Source organism: Pleurodeles waltl, chromosome 2_2 (assembly GCF_031143425.1).
Source record: "Pleurodeles waltl isolate 20211129_DDA chromosome 2_2, aPleWal1.hap1.20221129, whole genome shotgun sequence".
NCBI classification, from domain to species: Eukaryota; Metazoa; Chordata; class Amphibia; order Caudata; family Salamandridae; genus Pleurodeles; species Pleurodeles waltl.
In genome coordinates, this window is record NC_090439.1 from 1,142,318,021 (window position 1) to 1,142,334,937 (window position 16,917).

A 16,917-nucleotide genomic window follows, 5' to 3' on the forward strand; every position below is an offset into this window, starting at 1 on the left:
TTTCCTTTCTAGGTACCAACTGCTTACTTTGCACGGAGACCATAATTAGATGTGTTCCAAATTGGTGTTCTAAATTGTTTTGCAGGAAGCCCAACCTGCTAATGCTAATCAGTGGTTAGGACAGGTGTTCACTAAACTGACACAAATAGGCAAACGACCGAATCTATGCTTTGTTGAACTGACGCATTATTGACACTCTGCTAAATTGATCTATGTTCACGCCGTGTTATGTTCTGATGTTTGTGATTCTCGCTTTAATGAAATCTTATCAAAGTTGCCATTTCGTAACTATGCTATTATGTTTCTTCGTTTTGAGATTGTTCCACCTTCTATTAGATTTGTAAGCAATAGGGAATAAAACTCATAAAATTCTACTGAACCGGTGTGGTTATTCATGGCTGAAAGGTCATGGTAGCGTCTTGAATTGATTAATGACTTTGACTAAAGTGAAATGTATTGTCGTGATAAATACTGATGACATTATTGACGTATTGATTGACATGTTGATTAGCTATCTCATCCTAAGGTGTCTCTCAACTGGGTCAAAAGATTCATTGGCCTAAAACGAGTCCTGATGTGTAATAAATTATCATAAAGGGACGCGTTATCAATTCTGGTAGCAGAGCAACGGTTTGGCCCTTTGGGGCCCTAGGACGGAGAATTATTGTTTAGACTGTTTTTCTGAAATAATGCAAATTAGAGGTATGATGTGTTTCTAAATTCACCATAACTTTCCCGGGATCTCGGAGCCTGCCTAAGTGAGTTGGGGATGTTCTCGGCGTTTTAGCATGCGTGGTGTAGGATTTGCGCTTGCTCAGCTTATGCATTTTGCAGGTGATTTGTGAAGTTTGTGTGTATCTAGGCCAGGTAATGTTGTTTTAGTAGGAGTGGGCGTACTCCGCAGTATGAGAGTAGGGAAGTCGGCGTACTTCATATGAGTGTGGCGCTTTGTGCTCAAAATTATCCACGTGGGTGGTCGTTCATGTACGAACCGGTCGTGGTCTAAGACTCCGGAGTATATTGACAAGTGTAGGAGACACTTGAGGTTTCTGTTGTAATTTGTGCGGTTTAAATAGGTCAATCGGGCGTGGTTGACAAGTCGAGTTTGAGTCAAATTGTATGTGTGAAACCTTCGATGGAGATTTGGCAAGTTCTAAAGTGCACTAGAACAAACCATTGACAAGTCGAGAGTAGGATTTGCGGGTCGAATTCTGCTTGCGTATGTGGGAACTGAGAAGGAGAGAGTAGCGCCCGAGGCTTCAAGTGAAATCTCTGTAAAGTTCTGAAGGGAATGTGTTACCCTTCCTGTAGTAAACCGGCAAATTTGTGTTGTTGTTGTTAAGGTGCTCCCAGTAATTTTTTGCATTAGTTTGGTGTGAATCCAGTGAGGGGCAGACAAGCCGCAAGACTTTGTCAGCCGCAGTGTGTAAGTGTGACGTCAGTGGTGCCGCGCTGAGATAGGTTAGTTGTCGAGAGGGGTTGCGCACGGATTGGCTGCCGTCCGTGAGAGGCAATAGGTTGAGAAAGGTGGGTGAAGAGTGTCCTGGGAACTAAAGTCACTTCTTGATTAAATACAAACAAAAGAAAGACGTAAAGATGAACTTTGTCAAAGCTTTTAAGAGTGCTCTGAAAGGAGACACATACATTATGGCGAGTGAAGGGGAGCCTACACCGCCTGAGGGAACTCCAGCTTACATTGTCATGGAGGAAAAAGGTGTTGCGCCTTGTTTATGGATGAAACAGTGGTGCAAATTGACAGAAAAAGAGGGATGTTTGGCGTTCCTGGAGCACATGACGTTCAATACGAGAGTTCTAGAGAATTTAAGGTGGATGTTAAGTGTACAGAAGCCACCTCCGAGGCCAGCTCAGTATGAGGCAATTTGGGATTTAATGGCTCTTAAACAGAGACAAGAAAAGTTCCAAAGAAGGCTGAAAAGGGCAGAAAAGACTTTAGTGGAAGCTAGGTAGGATAATGAGAGCAAAATGTGGAGACGGGGAATAGTTGACGGATTAAAATTGTTCCCAGCAATAACACAGGGAGATGAGATGCAGGGGAAGAAAGCCACATGTAAAACAGACAAAGACTCTAGTAAGCCTAAAGAAACTAAGAGATCTTGGGAAGAAGAAGATGATTCAGATAACGAAGAATTTTTAAATCAGCTATTACATGATCGCCCGCCACCTTATGCGGTAAGCGACAATGTCTCGAGCACTAGTGCGGATCCTGGGAACCAGACGCAGGAGAAGGGAGTTACTGATACAGCACAGACTAGTGATATGGGTTCGATACAGAATAGTGTCAGTGTACCACTGTGCCAGACATGCAGATACAGTTGCAACCTCCACCGCAGATACAGAGAATCTATCCAGGTGTCCCAGTACTAGAGATTGCTACAAATCTGATAGTGCCGCCAGACCCAATATATACAAAATCGAGGTTAGTGCAGATTGAGCCAACTCCACAATTGCTGCCCCAGCCGCAGCCACAACTGATACCGGGATATAACCCAGCAGCAGGGCCTCCATTAATACCTGCCCCGGCTTCGCTGGATCAGACCTTTGGAGTCGCTGCTCCACGAGGTTTGGGACCAGGTCAGACACCAGCTGCCATATCATTGCCAATTACTGTTGGTCCGCCGGTACCATTGTATGCACAAGGTAAGCCTGGCATGTGTGATCAGGGGGTAATGACCCAAGATGTAATAAGAGGAGGGTCCATAGGAACTCCCCAGTTAATGGCCCCAGGAGAGCAAGCGGTCGAAAAACCGAGGTCTTTGTTAGACCTTAGCCCAGTTGAAACACCATTGAAAACAATGAGACAGACAGGGCTAGGTGTGCTGACCCCATAAACAATAAGTACGAATGCTTCACAGTCGCCAATGATGCATGCAGGGAACATTTCACTGCAAGGTTTCACGGTACAACAGTTAAATGAGTGGTTTGAGAAGACCTATGCTTCACAAAAGACTACAGCAACTGCAGTAGAGCCGGAAAGGTTGGGGAGAGATGAGTACCTGAACTTTGTGAGACTGGGTGTGGAAGCTGCTGAATTAGTGGAAGGAACGATGGGGGTAAACCGATTAGAGTCATACACAGAAGCAGAATTGAGATATCTGTGCCCAAAAATCACTAAAGAAGTAGGTAAAGTACATCAGAAATTAGCTAACCTGGCGGACAAATACAATATTGATATTGAGAATACTAAACATTTAAAAAGAAGTTACAGGTTAGACTTTGATTCAAAAGACTTCGAACATATGAGGTCTGCCGGAATGAAAGCGCATTTAAAAGAAATATTACAAAGTGCACAGATCTGGGGAGCTTTAGAAAAGTGGGAAGGCAGATGGGCAAAGAAAAGAGACAAGGAGAAAGGTGACAGTCCGGGATCGAGTAAAGCAAAAACTTCACCAGATACGGACTCAGTAAAGATGCTACCAATGAGAGAAACAGCTGGTGGGGTTCTAATTAATGTACCGTGGTCCAGGGGAGACATCCTATCTTTCACAAATGACTATCCCAGGTTGAGGGAGAAACCGATCGAGTGGTACCAACAAACAGATAGGTTTGTGAAGCTTGCAAAGTGTCTCTGGGAAGACTTGAATACCTTGTTTGAGATCATTGTTCCGCCCGATTTATGGCTTGAGTGCAAGAGAGGGGTAGACTTGCCGACGCAGGAGCCGGCAAGAGATAAGGTGACTGGAGCACCCTCTGAGGAGGTGATGAAGTATTATCACAAGGTAATTGAGTTTTTGAAGCAGAAAGTGTCACCGAAAGTGACTGATTGGCAGAAAATCGACCGGACCTCACAGGAGGTTAAAGAATCGATCCATGCTTATTATGAGAGGTTGTTAAAAGCGTTCAAACATTATAGTGGTACTGAAACTATTGAGCCGAAAGATATGAACCATCTCGTGTTCAGATTTGTTGAAGGGCTGAGACCAGAGGTTAGCCAGATGATTAAGAATCATTTGATCTGTAGGCAAGCTAAGCCGATTGATGAGGTGTTGCAGTACGCAAAGTACTGTAGTGACGAAATTCAGTTAAAGCAGAGAAAACTAAAGGAGAAAGTGATGGTGATGCAGATAAGGGCTGCCAGGCAGGAATGCAGGGAAATTGAATTCAGCAGATGATACAGCAGCAACCGCAAGGGAATGGTGTTTTTCAGGCACAACCAAGAGGTCAAGGTTTTGTAAATCGCGGTCCAGACTTGAATACTGTGGTGATTCAAAATAATGCACAAGGGATGAAAAAGATGTCTCCATGTCACGCGTGCGGGGGCGTGGGGCACTGGAAGTGGGAATGCCCAAATGTGGTGCAGGATGGTGTCGTTCAACAAAGCACTAATGTCGGTACATTGCAAAATATGAGAGGTCCAAAATTGAGAAATCAAAACCCGAACTTTCAAAAATAACATGGTTCAGATGCAAGGGTTACAGCCCATGAAGCAAATGCAAATGCAGCGTGCTCAACCAGCGCAAATGCAGCAAGTACAACAGCAGGTTCCCATGGTACCTAGACAGCAAATGAAACTACCAATGGCTCCAATGGGACAGCAACAGGTGATGCTTCCTCACAGGTCAAGTAATGAGCCAAAATAAAACAGTACAGCAATTCCCATTGCGTGGTGAAGATGGAATGAATGAGGAATGGTCGGATGACAGTTCAGACAGTGAAGAGTGCAGGCTTGCAGCGTCCCTAGAAGTAGATCAGAGGGGACCCTACAGTATGTAGAGGGAAAGGTAATGGGTCACAAGGTTTCATTCTTGGTTGATACTGGAGCTACACGCTCCACAGTCAGGAGTGCAGAGGTTCCGAAAATGCCACTTGCGGGGCGTACCATAAGAGTGGTCGGAGTAGCAAACCAGTACTTGACAAATCCAATTACAGATCCGGTGCAAGTTGAGATTGGCAACTTCCAGGGACTATATAAGTTTGTAGTCTGCGATTCGAGTCCTGTGTCCCTACTGGGAAGAGACTTACTGTGTAAGACGAAATGCTTGATTACTTGTTCCAATGATGGAATTGAGGTGCAGACAAACAGTGATGATGAAGGGGATGATGATCAGTTCTCAGAGTTAGAGACAGAGACCGCAAATGAGGATTACCCTTTGATAACCTTATTCCCGATGCTTACAGTGACTGACTTACCAGCTGAGTTACAGGGAACAGTGACAGAGAAAGTGTGGGACCTGACAGGAAAGGAAGTGGGACTGATAAAAGAAGTGGAACCAGTTAAAGTACAAGTAAAGCCAAATGTAGTGTTTACCCAGGTGCCGCAGTACCACATGGCACAAGATGTCCTTATTCAGGTGTCGCAAATAATTGCAGACTTTGTAAAACAAGGAGTCCTGAAGGAGGTATTGAGCAGTCCATGTAATTCACCGATAATGGGTTTGAAAAAGCCTTGTGGGAAGGTTTGAATTGTGCAGGACTTGAGAAAAATAAATGAGATTGTGGTGAAGTATTGCCCCATAGTGCCAAACCCAGCAGTGATCATGTTTCAGGTTCCGTGTGATGCTGAATGGTTCACCGTTGTAGACTTGTCACAAGCTTTCTTTTCAGTGCCTCTTCATGAGGACAGCCAGTTTTTATTCAGTTTCAAATTCTTGGGCAAGGTGTACAGTTGGTGCAGAATTCCTCAAGGGTTTTCCGAGTCACCGTCCATCTTCAATCAGATATTGAAAAAGGAATTAGAATCCTTAGTACTGCCTTTTAACTCGACTCTAGTACAGTACAATGACGACTTGCTGATTGCATCCAGGACAAGAGATGACTGTAAATATGACACAATTGCCTTACTGAATCATTTGGGAAAGAATGGACATAAAGTGTCGCCAAAGAAGCTGCAATACTGTCAGAAAGAGGTGAAATACTTGGGACACTTGATTGAAAGAGGGTCCAGGAGAATATCCAAGGAAAGGGTGACAGACATTTTGCAAATAAACCCCCCGACAACAAAGAGAGATGTCAGGATGTTTTTGGAAATGGTGGGCTACTGTCGTCAGTGAATACCCAACTTCTCAATTATCTCAAAACCATTGATAAAGCTGACAGGCAAAGAGATTAAGGATGAACCGTACACCATAACCCTATCCAAAGAGGAGCTTGAGTCATTCATGGAATTGAGAGAATGCATGTGCAGGGCACCAGCTTTGGGCATGCCTTATTATACGAAGCCTTTTCTACTGTTTTGTCATGAACGTGATGCTTGTTCTTTGTCCGTCTTAACATAGGTCCATGGAGGTGCAAACCGCCCTGTAACATATTTTTCAGCTACCTTGGACTCCGTCGCAGCAGCCTTACCGGGTTGATTGCGCGCAGTTGCAGCAGTTGGTCAAAGCCTCACGCAAAGTGAAGGCATAGTGATGGGACATCCCTTGACAGTAATGGTTCCACATTCAGTTGAAATTTTGTTGACTCGAACTAAAACCCAGCCCATGACAAATGCCGACTTACCCGATATGAGACAATCATTTTGGGGTCGCCTAATGTCTCACTGAAGCGATGTACTGTATTAAACCCGGCAACTCTACTTCCTGTTGAAAGTACCAAGATTATTAATGAAGAGCAAGTGGAGCATGACTGTCTTGAGGTAACGGAACTATGTACCAAGCCCCGACCTGATATTCAAGATACGCAGTTAAAGGAAAATGACTGCATTATGTTTGTCGATGGATCCGGTTTAAGAGACTCAGTCGGAATGCTGAGAGCTGGTTATGCTGTGTGTACCATGGCTGGTATCATTGAAGCTTCCTGGCTTGAGAGAGTGTATTCCGCACAAGTGGCAGAGTTAATTGCCCTTACTAAGGCATGCCATGCAGCTGAGAATCTGAGAGTCACTATCTATACTGACAGCAGATACGGATTTGGAATTGTACATGATTTTGGCCAATTGTGGTCACAGAGAGGTTTCATGACCTCTTCTGGTTCTCCTGTGAAAAATGGTGAGCAAATTAAGGATTTGCTACATGCGATTCAGTTACCTCTTGAAATTGCTGTGGTAAAATGTAATGCTCATGTTAAGTCACAAGACTTTGGCCCGTATTTATACTTTTTGACGCTAAACTGCGCTAACGCAGTTTAGCGTCAAAAAAATTAGCGCCGTCTAACGCCATTCTGAAGCGCCATGCAGGCGCCGTATTTATAGAATGGCGTTAGCCGACCGGCGCTGCCTGATGTGCGTGAAAAAAAAACACGTACACCAGGCAGCGCTGGCGTAGGGGAAAATGGCGTATGGGCGTCTCAAAATGGGGCAAGTCAGGTCGAGGCAAAAAAATCGCCTCAACCCGATTTGCGCCATTTTTTTATGTCGCCCATCCCCCATTAACATGACTCCTGTCTTAGCAAAGACAGGAGTCATGCCCCCTTGCCCAATGGCCATGCCCAGGGGACTCCTGTCCCCTGGGCATGGTCATTGGGCATAGTGGCATGTAGGGGGGCACAAATCAGGCCCCCCTATGCCACAAAAAAAAATAAAAAAAAATACTTACCTGAACTTACCTTAATGTCCCTGGGGTGGGTCCCTCCATCCTTGGGTGTCCTCCTGGGGTGGGCAAGGGTGGCAGGGGGTGTCCTTGGGGGCAGGGGAGGGCACCTCTGGGCTCATTCTGAGCCCACAGGTCCCTTAACGCCTGCCCTGACCCAGGCGTTAAATTCAGGCGCAAATGCGGGGTTTTTTGCCCCGCCCACTCCCGGGCGTCATTTTTGCCCGGGAGTATAAATACCACGCACATGCCTGGGAGTCATTTTTTTAGACGGAAACGCCTCCCTTGCATATCATTAACGCAAGGAAGGTGTTCACGCCAAAAAATTACGCTAACTCCATGAACTTTGGCGCTAGACGCGTCTAACGCCAAAGTATAAATATGGAGTTAGTTTTGCGTCGAATTTGCGTCGAAAAAAACGACGCAAATTCGGCGCAAACGGAGTATAAATATGCCCCTTTGTGTCCATGGGAAACGGTTATGCAGATCAAGTCGCAAGGTTTTGTGCATTGAACTGTATATCGTTCAAGGATCAGTGGGAATTGTTACCACAAACCGAAAATGACACGTTTGAACCTTGCATTAAGGGTGGTTGATACACTAGATGAGCTAAAAACACTACAGGGTCGTGCTAGCAAAGAGGAAAAACGCTCCTGGCAGAGAATGCAATGCGTACAAAGAGCTGATGACTTGTGGGTCTCAGAGGAAGGGAAACTGGTTTTGCCAAACAGTCTTCTGTCACAATTTGCGAGGCTTTATCATGGACAGGCACATCTTGGGAGAGACGCAATGATCAGGTCATTCAAGATTGACTGGTTTAACCAAAAATTCAGACATGCTGCAGAGGTTACTTGTCATAGGTACATCATCTGTCAACAGATGAATGCCGGAAAAGGGACTGTGGTAACTCTGAGCCACATAGGGAGAGCTGGCGGTCCATTTAGCAAGATGCAAATGGATTTCATTGAAATGCCTGTTTGTGGAGGATTGAAGTACGTGTTGGTGATTGTGTGTGTTTTCAGCCACTGGATTGAGGCTTACCCCACACGTAGAAACGACATTCTCACAGTTGCAAAGCTGCTGCTTAGGGAACTAATACCCAGGTTCGGGTTTCCGGTCTCTATAGAATCAGATAGGGGCAGACACTTTGACAATGAGGTGATTAAGCTCTTGTGTGCTGCATTAGATATTGAACAGAAACTGCATTGTAGCTACCGCCCTGAAGCATCAGGACTAGTAGAACAAATGAATGGTACTTTGAAGTCGAGAATGGTGAAGATGTGCGCAGCTACCAATATGAAATGGCCAGATGCATTGCCCTTAGTGCTGATGTAGATGAGGAACACCCCTGATAAGAAGACAGGACTATCACCCCCTGAGATCCTTATGGGTAGAGCTATGAGGCTACCCGCAGTGCCTGCAAATGCTCTTGTGAATATCACGGAGGATATGGTGTTGGACTACTGCAAAGGTTTGGCTGATGTGGTTCTCTCTTTTTCTCACCAGGTGGAAGCCAACACATTGCCACCGATCAGTGATCCAGGTCACACCCTGCAAGCCGGTGACAGGGTGGTTGTCAAGAAGCACGTGAGAAAGTCGTGTTTAGAGCCGCGCTGGAAGGGGCCATATCAAGTGATACTAACAACAACCACTGCTGTGAAATGTGCAGGCATTCCAAATTGGATACATGCCAGTCACACAAAGAAGGTAACGTGTCCAACTGATGAGGAACTTGAAGTTTCCGACTCAACAGTTCCAGAGAGGGAAGTCTCAGGGCCTGAAAATAGCCAAGAGGGAACTGAGACTGCAGGAGAGCCAACTGAGAACAGCCTAGTCCCTCAAACAGTGAACGGGTTCGAGAGAGGTGACAATGTGCCTATCTCAGTAGAGGCATCAGGAGAACTAAATCAAGGAGAGGTTCTCTCAGAAGCAGACGGATACGGGTTAGAGCTTGAACCCATTACAGATCCAGAAGAAGAAGAAGGGGAAATAGTAGAGAGAGATCAAAGCACACCGGCATCCCCTGAGCCAGTTGCAGGTCCATCAAGATAAAACACCATAGCACAAGAGGAGGGTGCTGTTCAGCATCCTGAAAAGACAAGCAGGAAGAAGACGCATAAGGGAGATAACTGGCCAGAAAAGCAGGCTGCGAAAGAAAGGGTTGTACCAGGTGAAACAATAACAGAAGAAACTGATACATCCCGAATAGAGGATCTAAGTGAAGGAGAATTGAAAGGCAAACGCAGATTGAAAAGGAAAAGAACCGCAAATAGAAGGTACGCAGGTCCTGAATGGGCATATGCAACAACATCTGAATGGCAACAAGAATTCTTAGCGTTCTGTTTTGATCGAGAAGTACCAGGTCAATATTACGGTACCTGAAATCAATTGAAGAAAGAGACTTTGTTCAAACTAAAATTTGAAATTAAAAACTGAGAAGCTGAGAAAAAGACTTATGAATTACCGGATGTAACACTGATAACCTGAATTGACTTTGAAAACCGGATTATGACAAGCTGCTAACCTGATTTGACAAAGGGGGTCCTGGAGTGAGTGAAACGCTGTAAATACACGCAGAGAGAAAGAGACTTTTGCATCAAGAAGAACAAAAAAAAAAAGAAAAAAGAAAAAGAGAGTTTTATATCATCCTCAAGTTGATTATTGTTCTGCTATCTGATTCTTTACAGACATGGCTTATAATAGAGGTAGTAACAAAAGGGGTAAGGTGTGTGGTTGGTTAAGTCTTATATTAGATATTGTGTGTGCAATAATAATTGTGGGTGTGATTGTGGGAATGCCGTGGTTGGATAAGAAAGCAACTAACAACGCTTCAAAACCTGTGACTACAACACTAACACCATGGGAAAAGTTTGAGCAGGGGGGAACTAACTCAAAAGGGGAACTTTCCACTAACGTCTTCTATCGCTTGCTGAATGAGTATGTTGAGACCATGGATGCGAAAAATTGTTATGTGTGCACAAAGATTCCTTCATCAGTACAAGAGGGGGTCACCTATCATAGCTTACCACTTACCTACGGGATAAGTTGTAGTTTGCTACTAACAAGATTCTATAATCAAGAGCATGTGCAATACTTCTATTCAAATTTGGATGTAGTGTTTTCTTTTGTGCCTGTGATTGAGTTTCTGAACAAGTTAGCTAAGGAGCATAGTATAAAATTAGTGAGAGGTTTCTTTGAACCGACACTTACATTTGGGACAGCTTATGCACACTGCAATAATCTGACTTGCTTATTGACACCTGTAGAGAAAAGCTTTTTAGATCACATGGATGATAGACGCAAAGCATTGAAAGAAAGATTAGAAAAGGGGCTAGAGAAATCACATATGGAAATGATTATGCTTACACTGCAATAAAGACGCAAGGCAAACTAGCTATAGATGCATTACATGTAGGAAGGCTTTGTATATATAGGCCGAAATCTGAACATGACACTTTATTTGTGGGAACGAGTGAATGCAGGCATGTGTTTTTGTTTCAGAGTAAATGGACATTCATGTTAAATGGACAGGATCCAGCGATCCCTGGGATCTATTATATCTGTGGACTTAATGCTTATTACCGTCTCCCTAAGGAATGGTATGGAACATGTTATTTGGGAATAGTTTTCCCAAAGATTTACCAGATTGATGACTTAAAGCAAATACCTAAAACGTCTGAATTACAACATGCTTGACAAAAACGAGAGACAGCGGCTACTGTCGTTGGAGACATATTTAGAGCCATAATCCCTTCAGTAGGGGTTATCTTAAACTCCATAAAGATTCGAAAGTTGTCTACTATTGTGGATAACATGCTGACAAATTTTATAGGGGCTATACTCCTGATGGATACTGAACTTGCTGCGGAAAGAGCTATGACTCTTCAAAATCGGCTTGCTTTAGACATTCTTTTAGCAAAAAGCAGCGGAGTCTGCAAGATCCTCAACGAGCGTCATTGTTGCTCATATATACCTGATAATAGTAAAAAGATTAGAAGTATGCTTACTAACCTAACTAAAGATAGTGCAGATTTGAAGGAACCTGGAGTGTGGGAGAAATTAGGAAAAGGAATTGCCAGAGTAGGGAGCTGGTTTAGCAATATTTGGAATGGGGTTCTTGCAAAAATATTAGGGGGTCTATTAAATGTTCTGGCCTGTCTAGGATTATGGGGAGCATGCAAAATAAATGACAAAATCAAAAGAAATTGGACAAAAAGAAATAAAAGGAACGAAGAAAGTGAAAGGAAGAAAATGTTTAATGAAATTTGGGAAAGTTCACACAAGGGACAAGATGTTGAAATGCGCATTATGCGTAAAGTGAAAAATTAAGTGAAAGGTCGAAAGGGAAAGGTTTGTGTGATGACGATCGTCATCAGAGAAGGGACTGAGAGAGCGTAGCTTATATAATCTATATTAACATGAAATGCTTATGAATTAATGTGTGATAATGCCGCCTAAAAACTGTAATTTTGCTTAAATGTGCACCTGAAATGTGACCACGGAGAGTGGCCGCCAATGTATACGTAGACTAAAATGATGACTGAAATGTTTATATTATGTTTAAATAAATTATTACGTTATTAAATCTGTGCTGAAATCCTCATAGGCCTTAAGTTAGCATGAGCCGGAGCTTAGCTGCTTGGCTCTCATATTAAATGTATTTTTCTATCTTGCAGTGTGCTGACTCACAAAAGTACATGACCCCGTATGTTTTTTTCTTCAAACTAGAAGACGAATGTAACCATGCTAGATCCGTTCCCACAACTTTTCCTTGTTTGCAGAATAATGTTAAAACAAAATGAAACAGTGTAGATTAATGTAATGTACAAGGTCATTCAAACCGGTGAAGACAATGGAGCTACTGACCAAAAGATGTGCAAAGAATTACAGAAAGATTAAATCATACCGGACGTGCCACCTCTGAAGACGTCAATTATGGAGACCAATAAAATGTCTGTAAAATAATATGGGGTGAAAGTTAGGTGACCAAATGTGTTTTCTAATAGGCTAAAGATAGTGGGGTATAACAAATGTCCAATAAAATTTTGGGGGAATGTACAACGAAAAAGGGATAAAAACCCATGTCACGAGGAGTCATTTAGGTGGGTTAGGGAATGCTATTGATTTTATCCAGAAACTCTGTCACTCTGTTTGGTGACTTGTTGGTTTACTTAAAACCATCCTCGCCCTTAGATTGTCCATTTACACTTTACCTCCTTATGAGGGAAGTGCCCTTTTGCCCCAAAGCTGAGTTCTGACTGATGGCGAATTGACTGATGTCCTGAAGACGAAGACTGAACCTGTGCGCTGACCTAAACTTTGGAGGGTAATTATGACACTGCAATTGTGATTTGTCTGTTTGCTTTTCCTTTCTAGGTACCAACTACTTACTTTTGACGGAGACCATAGTTAGATGTTTTCCAAATTGGTGTTCTAAATTGTTTTGCATGAAGCCCAACATGCTAATGCTAATCAGTGGTTAGGACAGGTGTTCACTAAACTGATGCAAATAGACAAACGACCGAATCTATGCTTTGTTGAACTGACGCGTAATTGACACCCGGCTAAGTTGATCTATGTTCACGCCGTGTTATGTTCTGATGTTTGTGATTCTAGCTTTAATGAAATCTTATCAAAGTTGCCATATCGTGACTATGCTATTATGTTTCTTGGTTTTGAGTTTGACGTACCTGCTATTAGATTTGTAAGCAATAGGGAACAAAACTCATAAAATTCTACTGAACCAGTGTGGTTATTCATGGCTGAAAGGTCATGGTAGCGTCTTGAATTGATTAATGACTTTGACTAAAGTGAAATGTATTGTCGTGATAAATATTGATGACATTATTGACGTATTGATTGACATATTGATTAGCTATCTCGTCCTAAGGTGTCTCTCAACTGGGTCAAAAGATTCATTGGCCTAAAACAAGTCCTGATGTGTAATAAATTATCATAAAGAGACGCGTTATCATAGTGTGTGTTGAATGCTGGGACAGAATGTAGTGTGTGTTGAATGCTGGGATAGAATGTAGCATGTGTTGAATGCTTGGACAGAATGTAGTGTGTATTGAATGCTGGGATAGAATGTAGTGTGTGTTGAATTCTGAGATAGAATGTATTGTTGTACTGCCATTTGATAAAGTTTGTTTTGACCAATGACTTTGTGTTTCACCACTGCGCATATTAGTTGCTCAATGTTCACCAGTAGCACATGGTATGTTTTGTTCAGTTTAGCCGCCTATGGGCTTTGACATTGCATTAGTCATTACATTCTGTATTCTGCCTATTGGCTTTGACATGCTGTATCCAGTCTAGCCGCCTATTGGCTTTGACATTGCATTCCTTTGACATTGCATTCCTATTGGCTTTGACATGATGTATTCAATTTAGCTGCCTATTGACTTTGACATGCTATTAGATATGCTGCCTATGGGCTTTGACATGATATTATATATTGCATTTTGTATTCAGCTTAACTGCCTATTGGCTTTGACATGATATTATACATTGCATTTTATATTCAGCTCCGCTGCCTATTGGCTTTGACATGATATTATACATTGCATTTTGTATTCAGCTCAGCTGCCTATGGGCTTTGACATGATATAAGACATTGCATTTTGTATTCAGCTTAGATGCTTATTGGCTTTGACATGACACTAGACATTGCATTTGATATTTAGGTTAGCTGCCCATTGCCTTTAACGTGGAGTTAGACATTGCAGTTGAGAATCCAAGCTGTAATTTTCCAAGCTGTGTTTTTGCACCAGAGAACCAAGATGTTTTTCTCACAGTAGACTAGACATGATAAGAGAGAGTACATGGGTGTTGTTTGTTCTCTCTGCTTGAGCTTGGGAACAGGAGTAGTCTTGGAGACCTGGCCAGTCTCCAAAAGGCTTGCTCAGTTTCCCAGGTCTGAGAGGAGGGGGCACACCTTTGTAACGAATGACACAGGCTACAGAGAGTCAGATTCGAATCTGCCGGACCTCGTGCTGGAGCTTGGCGCAGGCTGCCAGCAATCCCGTGTGGGTAGATGAATCTCTTTCCCGCGGCTGACAGGGGTCATCAGCTTGCAGACCTTAGAAAGATGAAGCTGTAGATAGTTCCCACACAGTGAAGTATTTGTTTTGCTTTGCATTCAATATCTTATAAATATAACCTGCTGTGTATATTGCAAACTGATATATTTTGTTTGATTAACGCGGACTTGAAAGCTACTAATTCGTCATACATAAATATTGTGGTTGGGGAAGAATTAACAACAATAAAAGTCTTCTTTGACCTCAGAAGTGCATTTCTGTTGTGTTATGTTAGTGCTTAGAAACTAGATAAGAGGAAAGCACTACAATTGGTACCAGGAGTCGTGGGGTCGGTCATTAAGAGGGTGTTGACGAGTTGGTAGATTTCTAAGTGCACACTTTAAAAGTGTAATTGTTTTTTGTTGTTTGGAGAATTACAGAAATTGTTTTCTGTTTGGGGAATCACAGTAGCACCGCAGACCATGTCTGAGAATGCATGTGTTGATAAACTGCCGGATGGTGCTAAGAAAAACTGTGAATTGTTTTCTGTTTGGGGAATTACAGAAGAAAATGCATGTGTAGCTAAAATGCCTGATAATGCTTTGAGAAATAATTCCTGTTGTACATATGTAGAAAACGTGTGTTTTGGAAGTAATGATGACAGAAAGGTCTGGATACCTTTATCTGCTTACAGAGAAATGCAGGAGAAATGTAGGAAGTTGGAACATGAAAATAGGAATTTACGTGAGCAAATTAGCCCGACTGAAAGTTATAAAAGGGCTGTTTTGGAAGAATCTTTCTTGTCCCATTCCAGTAATGAGGGGGTTAAGACAGCTCCGAGCTGCACTGAGTTTTCGTGTGAGCCAGGGTTTTTGGCAGTGGAAGCGCATTCCTTAACTGATAAGACGGACAAGAAAGACCAGAATGTGATTTACGAGTTACCGTTGCAAAATGCACAAGTAAAACGAAAGATTTTAGAGAAAGAGACACCGAGTTTCATTAGCTTGTTTGATTTTTGGAAAAAGAATAGCACTCATTTGAGAGAAATCCTAACACTTTTGTATATGGTCACTGTGAAAAATTATGTGCAGCTGCGCGCTTGTGATTTGGCAAATGAAATAATGCAGACTTTAGGTTTTTGCGCAGTGCAAGAAGGAAATACTTATGTACATTTAAATCATGAACAAGGAAAGAAAATAGTGCCCCTAGCTAGAATCATACAATGGATCTGGTACTTGCAAGACAGGGCTAGAGTACCACAGGTAAAAGAATTACCGGTGAAGATGTGTGCACCATTTGAATTCGTGTCTACTGAAGATAAAAAGCATGTTTGTTTTACTAATAATTCATTGACTGAAATGTTGTTTTCTGGCACAGGAGAAGGAACAGCGTTGTATAATGTGTGTCAGATTTTAAAGCAAGAGCTACGTGAGATGTGTCATTTTTACGCTGATTTTTGGTTCATTGCTAATGTTTTAGCACCTAACTGGTTCAATTACCTTGCAGATGTTAATGAGAAAAATTCAGAGAGAGAAGTGTTCACCCAGAATTCTGCCTTAGTGGGGATGGCTAAGTGGGTGCCCCAGAAATGTGAACAGCTGAGAGAAAAAGCCACTTACAGGTGGGCAGAGATGAGAGAGATGCATATTCCCCTAGATTTGATAAAAACTGTGCAGCACGCACAAAAGCAATCTGTCATGCAAGCAGTCACAGAGCAGTTGGGGAGAGGACCAGAACAGAAATGGCAAAGTGATCAGGTTTTAGGGAGAGTGATTGCTGCAGATTACCAAGGAAAAATCGAAATTATGCTGATACCTAGAAAAGAATCTGATTCATTCATACAAATTGGAGACAGAATGGCCCAAATTGACAAAAATGCAGTGAATGGAGGTTTGGTAAAGAAGGAGTCTGCCCCAGCCCTTCTGACAGTGCAAGAAAAGGGAAGCTGTGGCGCAGCAGATAAAAACCTCAGTGCTGATGTGTGGGCTGAAGCCCTAAGTGATCCTCCAGACCCTGCAGAAAATATAACAAAGGGCCTCAAAAACGTCCTGCTGATTATAATACAGGGAAAGAAAGAGGAAGGGTGCAGTTTAAATGAAAAATGTTATTTGCAAGAAAAGTCATACTTGTTTCTTTTGCAGATCCTACCACGTTTCGCCACTGTCCCTGAGTGTGCTGTGTGGTCCCCCTTCCGGTGTGTGCGTGTGGGGTCGGGGAAGGGACCGAATCCCCAACCTGAACCTGGCTGAGTAAAGTGCCAGCACCATGGATCCATTTTGCGCAAACTGCGCCTTTAGTTCAAGTTCAACTTGTTTGATTGCATTCTTCCACTGGAACTAAGCTGTGTTTTTTTTTTTTTTTTTTTTTCTTCTCGTATGGAACTCTGACTTTTGCTTATCTTCCAGCAAACC

At 42.7% G+C, this 16,917-nt stretch overlaps 1 protein-coding gene across 1 annotated transcript in view; it reads right to left on the reverse strand.

Annotated features, from left to right (window-relative positions):
* WDR97 (WD repeat domain 97) overlaps window positions 1–16,917 on the reverse strand; it is a 327,470-nt gene that overhangs the window by 50,261 nt on the left and 260,292 nt on the right. The gene's annotated exons all lie outside the window — the stretch shown is intronic.